This window comes from Lycium ferocissimum, chromosome 6 (assembly GCF_029784015.1).
Source record: "Lycium ferocissimum isolate CSIRO_LF1 chromosome 6, AGI_CSIRO_Lferr_CH_V1, whole genome shotgun sequence".
NCBI classification, from domain to species: Eukaryota; Viridiplantae; Streptophyta; class Magnoliopsida; order Solanales; family Solanaceae; genus Lycium; species Lycium ferocissimum.
Window position 1 is genome coordinate 7,137,952 of NC_081347.1, and position 11,745 is coordinate 7,149,696.

The window sequence follows — 11,745 nt, forward strand, 5'->3', positions numbered from 1 at the left end:
CTCCACACGCGGGCCACTATCCAAGGTAATATGTAGTTGGGCATCGACACGCCTCCTTTTTATTCATTTGTGCCCGTAAGCCATGGATATCTGAGCCAAATTGGTCTATCTCTTGTCTGAGGTCAGTTCTGCCTTCTATCAGTTGGGTCGCCATGTTTGTAAGTCCATCATGGAGAAACCCATGAAATTTCATTTGTTGAGCTTTGTTCTCCGCTAGCCAAGATTGGCTATCTCTCGCTTCTTCAAAGCTATCTACTTGTGGGAACTCGCTCTCTTCTTCTGTTTGAGGTTCGTCTTGAGTATTGGCTAAGCCTGTCACTTGTAAATCATTACAAGTTTCGGCCTCGGCCTGCATCTCTGTGAGTTTGGCACGAATCCTCTCTATGGCTTTCCACATTTCGCGTTTTGCTCTCTCATTAATGCATCATGCTCCATCATTTGCTACCCTATTTGCTTCATCATATCGCTAACCCGAGCAAGACTTTCCGCATCCTCCACTTCGTTACTACGTAACATCACAAATAACAGGAGAATCATAATATGGGCTCGGGGATGGGGAGTGAGAGTTAGGACAACCATTCCAATGACCGTCTTGACCACCACATATATTACCAATATTCCACTCAAAAGATTGGGAAGGTGCACACAACCCATTCCCGAAAATATTTTGACAGTGTTGCCACAAGTGGGGTCCTCCACAAATCAAACAAGGATCACCAAAATAGGAACAACCAATATTCGACCAATTTTTACTCCAAGATGCCATATCAAGCAAACTAACCAAAATATTAAATTAAAAATAAAATAATAATAAATAAATAAAAACTTGAATAGAAATTCAAAAATCCAAATTAGAAAAACAGTAATATTGCTACCCCGGCAACGGCGCCAAAAACTTGTTGCTCCCAAACGCACACGCAAGTATACGTGGTCGTACAAGTAATATAGAGTGTTAAGTCCAGATATCGTTCCCACAGAGACTTAGATTCCACTGTTAAGCTAATTCAAATTCGAATGAAACTATTCAAGAAAGTGAAAATCAAGATGTTTATTGTACTAAACTAAAAATGAAAAGTAAACAATTTGTGATGGGTGTTTTTGTGACTGGGAATATCTTGACAAAGATTGTAAGAATTATCAGATGAGAGAAAGATCTAGTGGTCATGGCTTTCGACAATCCGGTTGATCTTCGGACAATTCCACCTATTTTATTTCCTAGGTTACTAGTTGACGGGTTAATTATACTTCATGATATTCTCTCGAACTACTCACAAGCCTGTAGAGATGTTACTATAACGCCTATATCTCTATGGTCATCAGAGGTAATAAGAACGCATTTATTTCTCCGTATTCAACTAAGTAGGGCTAAAGGGTATATCTCTATCCTCAGTAGCGAAACGATTAAATCGAACAAACTCTATTTATTCTTATTACGTATGTGAATTCCCTTTCTCAAGTCCAATTCGCGCACCACAGATAGTGTCTAACTATTGGCCAGATAATCAAACAATTAAGATCAAGAATAAATAAGCAACCCAAAGTATGGAAAATCAATAGATAATAATTGTATCAAATCAACTTTCAAGTCTTTCGCCACAACCCTAAATTAAGAAGTTTTAAACTACTATGATTCGATCATGTAGAAAAAGAAGTCATGAATAACCTAGGTTGAAAAAGATGAAAAATAAAAGAAACCTAGAGAGAGAAAAGAGAATGGCACTTACAAATCCTTGAATAATCCTAATAGAAGCTTCTCGACTAATAAAACGTCTATATATAGTCTAGGGTAAAAACAAAAAATAAGTAAACCTAATCCTAGTCGAACCGGAAAAGTCGCGCATCCCCGCTTTCCTTCCGCAATGCGGATGAAAAGCGCAATGTTCTGAGGCTCCATCTCCTTCGCGATGCGGAAGGACAGAGCAAGCTTCGGGTTCCGCTTTTCTTCGCTATGCGGATGAAAAAGCGAGACCTTGATTCAATTTTTTTCCTTTTAGTTCATCACTTGTGGTCTTCGACTCGTCGCGTGTAATCATCATATGCTCCAAAATCAATCACTTTTTAGCCCGCTTTTCCATCGTTTGTCATCTTCGTACCTATACACATGAAATATGACGACATAAGTTCAAATACGACGATTTCATCATAGATTAAGCGACAAAAGTCATAAGAATAGGATGTAAAATGACACGAAACATAGATATTTGTGCCAAATATCATAAGTGCATAATAACCGATACGCAATTTTGAGAAAATTTAGTCATTTAGCGTACGTAAATATTCATAACCATATTATGGAAATAGATAATGTGTAAATTAGCAATAATGGAGAAAATTTTAGTTGCATCTTTGATGTAAAATTGATGCGGTTACTTGGACCTTCATTTTTTACTACTGTAAATGACCATTTTGTGTCTTAAGCTGTCAAAATCATAGTCTTGTTTGATAATTGAAAATGATCACACACCAAATTTTTTACTTATTACAAGTATCCTAAATAATCAGGAATTGGCTTTTCAAAGTGGACCAAGAAAACAAGAGTGATCCCATGTAACAGCAAAGACATAACTTGTCTTAACACCCTCACAAATGGAAGAAAACAAAACCAAATGGGCCTTCAATCTTTACCGTTTGGCCGTAGATTTTGGCTCAAAATTTTGAAATTTACAAATTATTTCACACAAGTATTTATTTCTTTGTCAAATGGGAGATTGGCCTATATATACATAATAAGAAAAGTATTTATGAAATATAACGAAACTTTTCAGTTTACAAAATATAGAAATAGATTTCTTACCAAATATATATGAAATTTTCGCTCAAGTTTTTTTTAAAAAAAAATATTTATCTGTTAAAAAACATTTTTTTTTAAAATAAATTTTTTTCTGCTCAAGGCTTAAAAAAATCGCTCAAAATTCTTTATATGTAGGTGTATAACTGAATTCTATGCCGAATACTTAGAAGATATCTTGAGAAAAGCAGCAAGTGGACCATTCTAAACTACAAAAACTAATATACAAATAATTAACTATTAAATAATTTTAAATATCGGAGTACCTTGTTCACATAATTCCACCGAAAGATGGCTAGAATAAATTACAAATACTAGTATGCAAATGAATTTAAATTACAATTTTTGCCAATGTCACCAACCGATGCTCATTATAAAATACTTGTAATCTTCTCAGTAATGACTGAATTATATAATCTTTGTTTACAATGTCTATAGCTTGAACTCTATGTATACCTAGATAACATATCGCAAAAAAAAAAAAAAAGAGTCAACGGGTTTCTCATCATGAAACAGTAGTGTTGATAAGATAATTTATTTGGATATTAGAATTTAGAGCTAAGAAGAATCCGAATTTAATTATTTCCTTAGTTCCATCTCGAGTTGATATATCTTCTTCTTTTTCTTCTCACAAGACAGTTTTAAGAAGAATGTGACGAATTATAATTGATTTCACGATCACTTGATCCGTTCTTCCATCCCTTTACTACTTCTCTTAGATTTTTAAAATAAATATAAAAAACAAAAATAATGCAATAATATTTCCTACACAAGGACAAAAGGTGCATATGGAATTTAATACAGCCAACACACTGTTGTGGGGTACTGGGGTTCCACTCTTAATACTCTTATTGATTCTTCAAAGACAATTAATATTCATTTTCTTGTGTCTTTCGCTTTTTCCTTTTAATTTCTTTTATGAATTTCATGTTAACTTAACTCTAAATAAATTACTCCTCCATCCATTTTTACTTATTTACTGTACTAAAAACAGATATTCACCTTTACTTGTCCAGTTTGGAAAATCAAAACATACTTTTCTAGCTAGTATTTAGCAGGCATTTAATGTGGGACGCTGTTATGATTCACCAAAGAGACATAGGAGTTTATTTTATGTAGTATGGTTGTGTACTTTGCTATAGCGAATAAGTTAAACCTCATTTTCAATTTCATTATGTTCTTCACCTGTTTTGTCTTACTGCACATGCTAGCAGTAAGCTGTTTTTGTACAATAAATCATCATACTATTTCTGATATTTCAACGGGGTCATTTGGTTCAACCACAAGGTATGCAGAAATTAATTAATACCTAATATGAAATTTAGTAATGTAAAAACTGCAAAAGATTATTTCTTATTAGATGGTTGATTTGTTGTATTAAAAGCTAGTTTTCTCAATAGTATGTCTTGAAGAGGATTCGAACAACCACGCTTTTTAGAATGAATAATTGAGTCTCGTGTGTCCACAATACAATGTACAACTTAAAATAAGTGTTTATTTATTTAGAAAAAAAAAAACTAAAACGTTATTACTATATGAGGGTTTTTCGTCATTTTACTTGTTTTAATTCATTTATTACTAGAACTTATATTCTTATTTCACATTTTATCCACCATAAAATAATATATAGATTCAGTGTAAATTATATGGGTTTAATTAGTTATGCACAGAAAGAAAAGAGGGAACCAACTGATTTATTAACGATGCTAAGTTTTATGTGGAGATTGTTTCTCCCATTCCACCAACCTTTTGTGCATAATAACCGATAAGCAATTTTGAGAGAATTCAGTGTCCGTAAATATTCATAACCATATTATGGAAATACATAATGTGTAAATTAGCGGGGAAGAATATCAATGCCCACTACACAAAAAATAATTACCCTTTCCTGTGCCCTTACTTTCATACCCCAAAAATTACTTATCCTTAATACCCATTATAACTTTTGTAGATAATTGTCTCTTTTTTCTTTCTTTTCTTTGTTATTTCTCTACTTCTTATCCTCTTTTTCTTTCTTTTCTTTTTTCTCATTTTTTGTTCATTTATTTTTTACCCCAATCATACTATATTTTTATTTTCTTTTTCACCATAATCTAATTCCATATTTAATTCTAGCTCCTTTCTTTTCATTTTTTTCTATATTTTTTATTTCTTTATTTTTGTTCATTTTTAATTTCATTTTTTTTCCTTTTTATCTCCATAATCTAATTTCATTCACCTTTTTTTTTTTTTGCTATTTTTATTTATTCTTATTTTTTAATTTTTAGTGATTTTCATTTACTTTTTTCTCCTTTCTAATTTTATTTTTTCAAATTATTTTCTTCTTTATTTTCTTTTCTTTCATAAGCTAATTCTACATACCTTTTTACTCCTTTATTTTTATATTTTTATATTTTTATATCAATTAAAAGGATAATTGATATAATAACTTTTTTTGTCCATATTTAAAAAAATAATATATTATATAGTACATCAAATCAGTAGCAGTTGAAGTATACTATTGCAGTATACTATGATACCCATATGGTATATATCATATACTAATTGGGCATCATACAGGACTAGCGGTTCATTCTTTCAAGAAAAACACTCAGTCATCTATGATACCAACCTAGTATATATCATATATGAACAGAGGATCACAGAGGACTGATTCATCCCTTCAATAAAAACACAACTGAATCTTCTACGGTACCCACATGGTATATATCATATACTAGTAGGGTATCATAGGAGATTGATTCATTTCTTAAAAAATACTAGTCCGCGCTCTATGATATCCAAATAGTATATCATATATTGACAGGTATCATAGAGAACCGACAGTTCATTCCTTCAAGAAAAACACTCAGCCTTCTAGAATACCAACCCGATATATATCATATATTGATAGGGTATCATAGATGACAAATTCACTCCAACACTACCTGGTCCTTTATGATGCCCACATGGTATAGATCATATACTGACATGGTATCATATAGGAATGGTTCGTTTCTTCAAGAAAAACACTACTAAGTCCTTTATGATATACCCTTAAGGTATATATCATATACTGACATGGTATCATAGAGGACTAAAGAAAAACAGTTCTTAGTCCTCTATGATACCCCCCCCCTACGGTATATATCATATACTTATAGGGCATCACAGAGATTGGTTCATTCGTTCAAGAAAAAAACAACTCAATCCTCTATGATACCCGTATGGTATGTATCATACACAGACAGGGTATCATAGAGGATTACTTCATTTCTTCAAGAAAAACACAAGTCGATCCTTTACGATACCCACATGGTATATCATATACTTACAGGGTATCATAGAAGATTGATTCATCCCTTAAAAAAAAATACTAGAGTCCTCTATGATACTGACATGGTATATCTCATACACTGACAGGGTATTATAGAAGATTGGGAAAAGACCATGCATACCACCTCAAACCAAAATAATTATCCGCCCATACCCTTATTACTTTTGTACCCCTTGAAAAAATAAAATAAAAATTACCCGAGGTGCTCCCCAGTTATGATACGAACATGGTATATAAATATCCTGAGATGGCATAATGGAAGATGCTCCAGTCCTTCTCTTAGTCCTCCATGATACCATCATGATAAATAAATATAGGGAAAAGGGTTCAAAACACACTCAAACTATGGCCAAAGTTGCCATAACACACCTGAACTTTGCGGGGGGTCTATGACCCCCCGTACTTATTTTTGTGTATTTTGTACGCTTTTATATAAGTGACTGTATAAGCGACCGTATCTACTCTTCGAGCGCGTAAGATTCCATATAAAAGTGTAAATAATACATAAAAAATAAGTCCGTGGGTCATAGGACCCCCGCAAAGTTCAGTGTGTTATGGCAACTTTGGCAAAATCTCGTCGCAAATTACTCGTTCATCTTCTTCATAGAGAACCGGACCGAAATTTGATCCTAATGCACTTCAAATCTCAACCAAACATCACCAAATTTCGGATTCGAATTCGACGTTCCGGTTTTTTGATATATCACCCACTCGAAATGGAGCTCATTTGCGCAACCCGAAAATTCGAGTTCGAAGCTTCAAGCTTTGTTCATGGCGGTCATGGAGTTGTTCGGTTCTTGCTTCACGTTCCGGACGTCTTCTAAGCTCGAGTTCGGCCCTTCAAACAATCGGAACCAAGAATTTTATTCATCAAATCCGGGAATTTGAAGACCCGGATCCGAAAGCTTCAAGTCGAAACTCGACGTCCCTAATGGAGTTTTTGTTCTTGTTCTACTATCTTAATCCACTATGATTAATCATGTTTTTAATGTCGACAATGTCACAAATCCTATATAATATCGAAAAGACCGTTTGATTTGGTCGTCACAATGGAGTTTTTTTTGTTTGAAATTTTGGAAAGTGGAGAAATAAAAAAATACCCGATTGAAGAATAATTAAATCTTTTAAACTCAACACAAAGGAAAGCAAAAGGCACAAATTCTTGAACGTCACAAACTCAACACAAAAGGCACGATTATTGAAAGAAAAATTAGCTCTTAACGATTGGAAAAAAAATTTGGTCACTATAAGTGCACTTATAACGACTCTGGGATTCATCTCCACTTCGTTAAGAAGTGGTCGCTAAATATCGATTTCACCGTAAGTGGAGCGCGTGCATACACTCAAACGAGTTTGGGTGGCTTTGTCCGTTTGAAAGCGTAGATAATACACAAAAAATAAGTCCAGGGGGGTCATAGGACCCCCGCAAAGTTTAGGTGTGTTATGGCAACTTTGGCCATAGTTTAAGTTTGTTTTGAACACTTTTCCCATAAATATACTAAGATGGTATCATGGAAGATGCTTCAGTTTTTCTCTTAGTCCTCCATGATACCATCATGGTATATAAATATACCGAGACGGTATAATGAATGATCGTGTTCATTTATTAAAGAGAAATACATAAATACCCCCCTGGAGATAACACCATTTTTCAATAAGACACCTAAACTTTGCGGGGGTCCTATGACCCCCTTGAACAACTTCAGAGTAGTATATAGACCCCCTTTTTCGGTCAATCCCAGTTATAAAAAATGTGTGCAAATCACGCACCAATTATCACTTGCCACGTGTCAAATTAATTTTTAAATACTTTTTATTTCTGTTTTTTCTATTTGAATCCTTTTCTTTCTTTTTCTATTTATTTTCTCCCTTTTTTCTTCATCCCAACTGTGTAAAAGCTCCTTCGATGAAGCCACTACCATCGCCGCCACTGCAACAACCACCAATTCCACTATATCACCACCAAATAATCATCAATCATTGTTTGAAAATCAAACCCACAAAATAATCAAAATCTGAAAACTAAAATCACCACCAAACAAAAATCTAAAAATTGTCCACCCCACCTTCTCCCCTTCCCCTAACCGTGAGCTTCACTGAAACAACAATGGAGGTGTGCTTAGCTTCAGAAATGGAAACAAAAGAATCACTCCACCATTTTATGCTATTATCATTGCATTTGGTCTATCCCTCTCTTCCTGAAATTATACAAACAATTATGGCTTAATAATCAATTTGAAAAACTCTCTTCTACCTGTGGCAGAAGCCATCATGGCTGACCGGTCGCCACTGCTCTGCCATCTCTTCGCCGACGACCACTTTTTAATATTCTTCCGTCTTCCTCTTCTAATTCCCCTAAAATACAATTAAAAGCTCATTTATGCCCAGAACCATTCCATACCACCATTAAAAGAAACAAGCTAAGAGAAGAAAATCACCATCAATGGCCTGGGAAAAAATGAAGAAGATGGGTCAAATAAAAGAATAAAAAAGAAAAGGAAATGAAATTAGGAAAAAGGTAAAATAAAAAGAGAAATAAGTAGAAAAAAATATTTTTAATAGCTGTCAAAAAAATTTATCATTTTTTTAGGTCCTCACTCTCCCTAGGAGAGTGATATACACTCTCTACACTGTGTGGTCGAAAAGGATGTATTAATTCCAATTCAAAATTGTTCGGGGGGGAATTATAGAACGCCCGCAAAGTTTAGGTATCTTATTGAAAAAAGGTGTCATCTCCAGAGGGGTATTTATGCATTCTCTCTTGATTAAAAATGACACACTTTTCTCGAAAAAAACCTCTATGATACCATCGTCTTATATACATATACCGTGATGGTTTCATGAAGGACTACTTCAGTCCTTCAATGAGACACTCTTTAGGACTATGGTACCATCATGGTATAGAAATATACTGAGATGGTATCATGGAGGACTGTTTTAGTCATTCTCTTAGTCCTCCATGATACCATCGTGATATATAAATATATTGCGACGGTATCACGGAGGAAGGGGTTTGGCCGAGGGATGTGTTGGGTAAATATTTTCAGCCAGTGAGGGTAGAAGCCAAAATAGTTTGGAAAGGAGCATGGGCGGGTAAATATTTTATATTTTAGGGGCATTCATTGATGTTTCTCTAGCAGATTGATTTATTCCTTAAAGAAAAACACGCAGTCCTCTATGACACCAACCTGGTATACCATATACTGACAGGGTATTGTAGAGGAATGCAGTTCATCCTTAAGAAAACACTCAATCCTCTATGATACCAACCTGGTATATATGACATACTAACAGGGTATCATATATGGCATACTTATTTCTTAAAAAAATCAGGCATACTTATTTCTTAAAAAAATCACCCTACTCAATCCTCTATGATACTCACATGGCATATATCATATACTGACAGGGTATCATAGAGATTAATTCATCCCTTAAACACTAAATATACACTTCTCAGTCATCTATGATACCCACATGGTATATACCATATACTGCTAGGGTATCATAAAAGACTAATTCATTCTTTTAAAAAAACTCCTTAGTCTTTTCACTCTTTTATGATACCCATGTAGTATATATCATATACTGACATGCTATCATAAAGGACATGTTCATTTCTTCAAAAAGAATGATATGAAAATACAACAAATAGAATTTAAGCTTAAATTTTGATTTTTTATAACTATTTTAGCAAGTTAATTCTTGTAAAAAAAAAATTATAAAAATAAAGTCACACTTTAGGTAGAAGTTTTGTTTTCATTTGCAAAAGTGAAAAATTATAAAAGCATGTTTTTATTAATTTAGATTTTAATAAATATATTAGTTTAGTATTTTTTTTAATTATTTGTTCTTGTAGTCTAATTATTTATTTATTTATTTTATATTTTTATTAATATAAAAATAATTAATGAATATTTTTGCCTTTATATTTTATTTTATCATTCAAAATAAAATAAAAAGAAAAAGGAAAAAGACAAAATAGAAAAAAGACAAAAACCAAAATGAAATTAATAAATATATTAGTTTAGTATTTTTTTTAATTATTTGTTCTTGTAGTCTAATTATTTATTTATTTATTTTATATTTTTATTAATATAAAAATAATTAATGAATATTTTTGCCTTTATATTTTATTTTATCATTCAAAATAAAATAAAAAGAAAAAGGAAAAAGACAAAATAGAAAAAAGACAAAAACCAAAATGAAATGAATAAAACACACAACCCCACTTGCCAGCATACAAAAGCCAAAAAAAGAAGATAGAGAAACTAGTCATAAAAGGAAATGGACAAGAAAATTAATACACCAAAGGACACACCATTAAATAGCATTAATTGTTGGGTGTTTCTCATGGAAAGAGAAGCTAGGCATTTTTGGGTAAAAAGTTTCAGCCCTGGGGGCATTTGTGAAATTAACTTATAAAGGGCCATTCTTGTGTAAATAGTTTACCTATGGTGGACATTTGGTGTCGTTTTTCCTAAATTACCAATAATGGAGAAAATTTTAGTTGGATCATTGATGTAAAATTGTTGCGGCCCTTCATTTTTCACTACTGTAAATGACCATCTTGTGCCTTAAGCTGTCAAAATCATAGTCTTGTTGGATAATTGAAAATTATAGCACACCAAATTTTTAACTTATTAAAAGTAGGGAAAAGGGTCAAATATCTTAGCCTACTTTGGTTGTTTAATTTAACTTTTAACAAAGTTAAAGTAGTCAAATATACCCTCCCAAGTTGAAGTTGGTAAAATATATCCCTACCGTTAGAAAAATTTCAAAAATACCCCCTATTTCTAACATATTTCCACATAAACAAGTCTAGTCATTGGAATTGGGTGACATAAACGCCACATGGCATTTAACTTATTTTATGTGGTGCCTTCATGACAATTTTTTTAAAAACAATGTGGAAAATTGATTTGTTTAAAAACAAATACGTTAAAAATGCCTTTTATTAAAAAATCTGATTTTTTAATTAATAAATCTGGAACATGATTTTTTTTTTAAAATCAGTTTTTAAGATTTTTTAAAATTGATCCAGATTTTTTTTAAAAAGAAATAGGACAATGCTTTACAGTTTTTCAGATTTGAAAAAAAAATCATTTTCCAGATTTTTTAACTAAAATATCCAATTTTCGAGAATATATTTTAAAAAAACGGGTTTTATTAAAACAAAAAAGTTTCAGATTTTTAATAAAAGCCATTTTTTTAGATTTGTTTTAAAAAAATCAATTTTCTAGATTGTTTTAAAAAAATTTGCCACGTAGGCACCACATAGAATAAGTTTAATGCCATGTGACATTCATGTCACCCAATTCCAATGACTAGACTTGCTTATGTGGGAATATGTTAAAAATGAGGGGTATTTTTGAAATTTTGCTAACGGTAGGGGTATATTTGGCCTCAACTTGTAACGGGAGGGGCATATTTGACTATTTTGACTAACGGAGGGCAAAGTTAGCCAATAAACTAAAGTAGAAGGGTATATTTGACGCTTTTCCCTATCCTAAATAATCAGAAATTGGCTTTTCAAAGTGGACCAAGAAAACAAGAGTGATCCGATGTAACAACAAAGACATAACTTAACACCCTCAGAAATGGAAGAAAACAAAACCAAATGGGCCTTCAATCATTACCG